General features: G+C 31.8%; 1 non-coding gene across 1 annotated transcript; it reads left to right on the forward strand.

Annotated features, from left to right (window-relative positions):
• Positions 1 to 3,580: 3,580 nt before the first annotated feature.
• Positions 3,581 to 3,687, forward strand: LOC115214588. The gene has a single exon (XR_003881925.1). It is a non-coding gene; the product is annotated as a U6 spliceosomal RNA (small nuclear RNA).
• Positions 3,688 to 7,168: the final 3,481 nt, after the last annotated feature.

Consider the following 7,168-nt stretch of genomic DNA (forward strand, 5'->3'; position numbering starts at 1 on the left):
TACGTTCTGAGTTCAAATTTCGCCATGGTCGACTTTGCCTTCCATCATTTCGGGGTCGATTAAAAAAGTACCAGTTACGCACTGGGGTCGATGTAATCGATTTAATCCGTTTGTCTGTCCTTGTTTGTCCCTTCTGTGTTTAGCCCCTTGTGGGAAGTAAAGAAATAAGAATTGTTTCTTGAAAGATAATGAATTGACAGAATTGTTTCTTCCGATTCTTACTTTCAAATACCACCGAGGACAATTTTTCCTTTCTTCCTTCCGGAATTAAAAAAATACAACACCAGTCAAGTACTGGGTTGATGTAACTCCCTCATCCCAAAATTGCTGGCCATGTGCTTAAATTTTTATCGTATTATCAAAGAAGATTTGTTTATAGAAGGCGATCTGTTTTAATCGTTTATACATTCCATGAAAGTTAATGAATTTGAATAAAAATGGCTTGAATTCTGTATACTGACCCGAAGTAGATATGTAATTTTAAAAACATCTAATCTTATGGACTTAATGTAGGGCGTATATCTCAAGTTATCAAGGTGAAACTAATACCGAAGTGACTACAATCTTTGCTTTGTTAGTTGTAGTGAAACTTCGCTTAACTTCCCGGCGAGCTAACGATTCTGCCAGCTCATCGCCTTATCTTGGCAATATATTCCAAAACAAATTGAGACTTTCTCTGAATAATATTTATATTTATAATAATACTCAGTGCTTTTGATCAGGAATCTTTTAAATGAATATAAAATGGGTTACACTGACTAGTGGGCTATACAACGAAAAAAATAGTGAATAGACTCAATAGAGTAAGATTTGGAAATTGTGAAATACCATTCAAATGGTGTTGAAAATATGGAAGTAAACGAATGTATATATTAATAGTATTGAAGATGCTGCTATCTGATTGATAAAAATGATATTCAAATTGAAGATAACCCAAGTATGTATAATGATTTCATAATGTCGTAAAAAGACTACTTGAATTTCCAGAAATAAAATTGTAACCGAAACATTCCAAAAATAATATGTATAATGATTTCATAATGTCGTAAAAAGACTACTTGAATTTCCAGAAATAAAATTGTAACCGAAACATTCCAAAAATAATATGTATAATGATTTCATAATGTCGTAAAAAGACTACTTGAATTTCCAGAAATAAAATTGTAACCGAAACATTCAAAAATAATATGTATAATGATTTCATAATGTCGTAAAAAGACTACTTGAATTTCCAGAAATAAAATTGTAACCGAAACATTCCAAAAATAATATGTATAATGATTTCATAATGTCGTAAAAAGACTACTTGAATTTCCAGAAATAAAATTGTAACCGAAACATTCCAAAAATAATATGTATAATGATTTCATAATGTCGTAAAAAGACTACTTGAATTTCCAGAATAAAATTGTAACCGAAACATTCCAAAAATAATATGTATAATGATTTCATAATGTCGTAAAAAGACTACTTGAATTTCCAGAAATAAAATTGTAACCGAAACATTCCAAAAATAATATGTATAATGATTTCATAATGTCGTAAAAAGACTACTTGAATTTCCAGAAATAAAATTGTAACCGAAACATTCCAAAAATAATATGTATAATGATTTCATAATGTCGTAAAAAGACTACTTGAATTTCCAGAAATAAAATTGTAACCGAAACATTCCAAAAATAATATGTATAATGATTTCATAATGTCGTAAAAAGACTACTTGAATTTCCAGAAATAAAATTGTAACCGAAACATTCCAAAAATAATATGTATAATGATTTCATAATGTCGTAAAAAGACTACTTGAATTTCCAGAAATAAAATTGTAACCGAAACATTCCAAAAATAATATGTATAATGATTTCATAATGTCGTAAAAAGACTACTTGAATTTCCAGAAATAAAATTGTAACCGAAACATTCCAAAAATAATATGTATAATGATTTCATAATGTCGTAAAAAGACTACTTGAATTTCCAGAAATAAAAATGTAACCGAAACATTCCAAAAATAATATGTATAATGATTTCATAATGTCGTAAAAAGACTACTTGAATTTCCAGAAATAAAATTGTAACCGAAACATTCCAAAAATAATATGTATAATGATTTCATAATGTCGTAAAAAGACTACTTGAATTTCCAGAAATAAAATTGTAACCGAAACATTCCAAAAATAATATTTATATTTATAATAATACTTAGTGCTTTGGATCAGGAATCTTTTAATGAATATAAAATGGATTATAGTGACTAGTGAGCTATACAAAGAAAAAAAAGTAAATAGACTCAATAGAGTAAAATTTGAAGATTGTGAAATACCATTCAAATGTTGTAAACGAATGAAGACATTAATAGTATTGAAGTTGCTGCTATCTGATAAATAAAAATGATATTCAAACTGAAGATAACCCAAGTATATATAATGATTTCATAATGTTAAAAGACTCTAAATATTTGAATTTCCAGAAATAAAAATGTAACCGAGACATTCCAATAATAATATATATATTTATAATAATACTTAGTGCGTTTGATCAGGAATCTTTTAAATGAATATAAAATGGGTTACAGTGACTAGTGGATTTCCTTCTTCCGCTGTCGAAAAAAATAGTAAAAATACTCTAAATATTTGAATTTCCTGAAATAAAATTGTTACCGAGATATTCATGAATTTCAACAGTCTCAGTTTTGTGCTGTTTCTTGCAAACGATTGGTAACTGATATACAGTTCTTTGACTTCATTTAGTTATTTAATCAGTTCTAATATAGTTATAATCGATTTACATAATAAAATGTTAGCTTTAAAATAATTTGCAGCTAAAACTATAATCATGATTATGACCAATGGTTATAAACAAAAGGCAAAATTCAATGGCAGAGATCTGTTTCTTCCTTAAGAAAGTGAACGCTTAGTGAGGTAAACAGATGAACTGTGATCAAAGGGAGATAATACGAAACTATGCTGAACTGAGCACTGGGTGTCCTTGGATGCGTTTAGTAAAGTCTACTCTGTTTAAAGCGTTTGGGCCAGACCTGAAGTCTTATTAGAGACTTCAGCCTTTCCTTTCCGACTTGACAGAAGCCTTTGAGCAGGGTCATAGGCACAGCTGCACTTCCTTTGTTTAAACCATTAGAGAAAGAAAAAAAAAAACTGTAATCATAGAATTTAAAGCATACGTATAAGATTTCCTATTTTCTAATCGACTTTGTTTTCAAGTATTTCATGGCACGAATTTATATTTATATTTTCAAGTATTTCAGGGTGCGTATTCATAACGCATTCTCAAATAATGTATTAGGATTCGGTATTCTAAAACGGTTCCCTAGTCATACAAGAAATATTTGTTTTACGGATGAAAACAACTACACTCGGTTGCACTTTCATAACGACATCCTTCAAATATCACAGGTTTAACGTAAATCAATCAATGTGAGAAGACGAGTTAAAAGTCCTTTTTCATGAGAAAGTCACAAAAATTGAAACTTCTTTTCCAACCCGAATTTATTTAGCTTCAAAGAAATGCTATATCTCAACATTTTCACCGTATCTGATTTTAAATGCATCAGATAGAATATGTACTAGCTACGGCGGTACAGATTCTAAAACTGGAAGGATACAGAGAAGATTAGCATGGCCCCAGCACAAGGATGACGCGCAAATTTGTGAAGCGTTCCATATTTCAAGGCACAGAAGTGGCTGTGTGGTAAGTAGCTTGCTTACCAACCACATGGTTCCGGGTTCAGGCCTACTGCGTGGCACCTTGGGCAAGCGTTTCTACTATAGCCTCGGGCCGACCAAAGTCTTTTGAGTGGATTTGGTAGACGGAAACTGAAAGAAGCCCGTCGTATATATGTATATGTACACATGTGTGTGTTTGTGTGTCTGTGTTTGTCCCCGCAAAATCTCTTGACAACCGATGCTGGTGTGTTTACGTCCCCGTAACTTAGCGTTTCGGCAAAAGAGAACGATAAAATAAGTACTAGGCTAACAAAGAATAAGTCCTGGGGTCGACTTGCTCGACTAAAGGCGGTGCTCCAGCATGGCCGCAGTCAAATGACTGAAACAAGTAAAATAGAGTAATTTCAGAAAGAAAGAAAAATAGCTGAACTGTTGTTCAAAGTGTTAAAAATTACATAAAGTAATAGACGTAAAAGTTTATTATTACATGTTACTATAACATGTCGGTCAAAATGCTTTGCGGTATTTCGTTCGTCTTCACGTTCCCAGTTCACTTTCCACCAGGGCCGATTTTGACTTTCATCCTTTCGGGATCGATAAAATGAGCACCCGTTCAACATTGGGGTCGACGTAGTCGACTTATCTCTGTCCCCCAAAATTGCTGGTCTTGTGCCAAAATTTGAAATCATTGTTGCATGTTGCTTTTAATTACAAACAATGAATTCAAAACAAAGTTTCATTATAGAATATCTATTTTTCTAAAATGCGCCATTATTCTTTAACCAGTTTTTCGTAACATTAACTCAAAGAAGAAGGAGGAGGATGATGAGGAGGAGCAGGAAGCTGTCTTCAGCGTATTTTTGTAATCTTTCTCAAACTGTGAAAAATAGGGTTCTTTTTCTTTTTGTACATTAAAAAGATATCAGTATTTCCATAATCTGCATAAGTTATTTATTTTTCCATTCCAGCTTTGATAATTATGAAAGAGCAGCATTGTAATGAAAGCTGGCTGGTTTTATCCAGTATTTGAAGTCTAGACGAGAAAACAAGAATATAAAAAATATACAGTTACACACACACACACATATATATATATATGTGAATGTGGTTGTGTGTGTATGTGCGTGTTTGTGAGTATGTATATATATATATATATATATATATATATATATATATATATATATTATATTGTATAGAGGGCATTATTACACATAAATGCCACACGCTAAGAGGGACATAAGTCATTACTACCAAAATTTAACTAATCATACCTAATGCAGCTCCCGAAGCAAGACATTTAAAAACTGAATTCAGTTTTTTAAATGTCTTGCTTCGGGAGCTGCATTAGGTATGATTAGTTAAATTTTGGTAGTAATGACTTATGTCCCTCTTAGCGTGTGGCATTTATGTGTAATAATGCCCTCTATACAATATAAATGAATATTTTCAAGTGAAAAAATTATTTTCGAATTTTTTCTCTTATGAGGTTTTTCAGGCTAACTACCTGATAATTTCTTGTTAAGATTCCTTATTAAGATTTTATCCTTAATTGTTAAATATATATATATATATATATATATATTATATATATATATATAATATATATTATATATATATATAATATATATATATATATATATATATAATATATATATATTTATATACATACATACACACACACACATGTATATATATAAATGTGTGTGTGTCTCTCTGTATATATATATATATATATATATATATATACATACATATATATATACATATACATACATACATATATATATATATGTACGTATATATATATATATGAGCAGGAACAGCCTGTGTGAATAAGACTTTTGCTTTGAAGTCACATGATTTTTGGTTCAAACCCATTGCAGAAAACCTTGAGTTCCCGGACCGATCAATATCATTTCACTTCATCAAAAAAATGACCCAAGAATAAGTTGTGGGTCAGTTTGATCGCCTAAAGCATTCTAGACAGTGCTTTAGCTTTGTAGTACTTCAGTTAGTACCAAGAAAGAAAGAAAGATCAGAGACAGGTATTCTCTGTATAAAATACACTTCGTAGTGTTCAAGAGATTTGAACTTGAGCAGGTAGAGGGATAAATATAAGGACAAGCATGTGAAGTAAGTCGATATTAAAAAAAAAGTACCAAATATATTTAATACAAAAAATGTACATATGTATACAAATAAAGAAGTCCAACTTAAATAGAATAGAAATTCCTGATATTTCTATTCTGTCTAACTTCTGTCTAGCCCGTCGTATATATGTATACATATATGTATGTGCGTGTATATATGTTTGTGTGTCTGTGTTTGTTCCCCCCCCCCAACATCGCTTGATAACCGATGGTGGTGTGTTTACATCCCTGTAACTTAGCGGTTCGGCATAAGAGACCGATAGAATAAGTACTAGGCTTACAAAGAATAAGTCTTGGGGTCGATTTGGTCGACTAAAGGCGGTGCTCCAGCATGGCCACAGTCAAATGACTGAATCAAGTAAAAGTATATATATATATATATACGCACACACACACACACATACATACATAGACTGATGCATGTACAATGTACATATTCTAAACAAGAAAATAATATTTTACATCTGTATCTGTGATTAAGAATGAATGAAAACAAACTAATTTGAATATGTAATCTAATTCTATTTTTGCTTTAAATTAAGATTTCAAAGACTTAGACAAGCTTTTCCATTGCAAAGCCACGTAAATTAAGCAAACATTTCAAAGTTTGTCTGCCACCAGAAAGAAACCTGCAGCTGTTTAGACTAATTACTATTATCTCCACTAGGAAAACAGATTTTATGTTTTCTTACCGTTAACTTCCAAACACACAGTGTTCTATGTAACTGATTAAAAATAACAATACCAACAATTATGAATACGTATAACAGTGTTATTGAAATGTATTTACTCGCCACATTTCTGCTTATCATCCAAGTAAGATTGCTGCCTCCCTATAAGGTGATATATTGAAGTATTATGGAATTCCGGGACATTTGCCTTTCAACAGATATTCAACTGGATTTTTGTTGGTAGGAAAATTCTAGTCATTAATTGCTTTCGAGTGTATGCTTAGCGGTATTTCGTCTGCCGTTACGTTCTGAGTTCAAATTCCGCCGAGGTCGACTTTGCCTTTCATCCTTTCGGGGTCGATAAATTAAGTACCAGTTACGCACTGGGGTCGATATAATCGACTTAATCCGTCTGTCTGTCCTTGTTTGCCCTCTCTGTGTTTAGCCCCTTGTGGGTAGTAAAGAAATAGAAATAGGTATTTCGTCTGCCGTTACGTACTGAGTTCAAATTTCGCCGAGGTCGACTTTGTCTTTCATCCTTTCGGGATCGATTAAATAAGTACCAGTTATGCACTGGGGTCGATGTAATCGACTTAATCCCTTTGTCTTTCTTTAATTGACCCCTCTATGTTTAGCCCCTTGTGGGCAATAAGGAAATAAGAAA

Source organism: Octopus sinensis, linkage group LG7 (genome assembly GCF_006345805.1).
Source record: "Octopus sinensis linkage group LG7, ASM634580v1, whole genome shotgun sequence".
In the NCBI taxonomy this organism is placed as follows: Eukaryota; Metazoa; Mollusca; class Cephalopoda; order Octopoda; family Octopodidae; genus Octopus; species Octopus sinensis.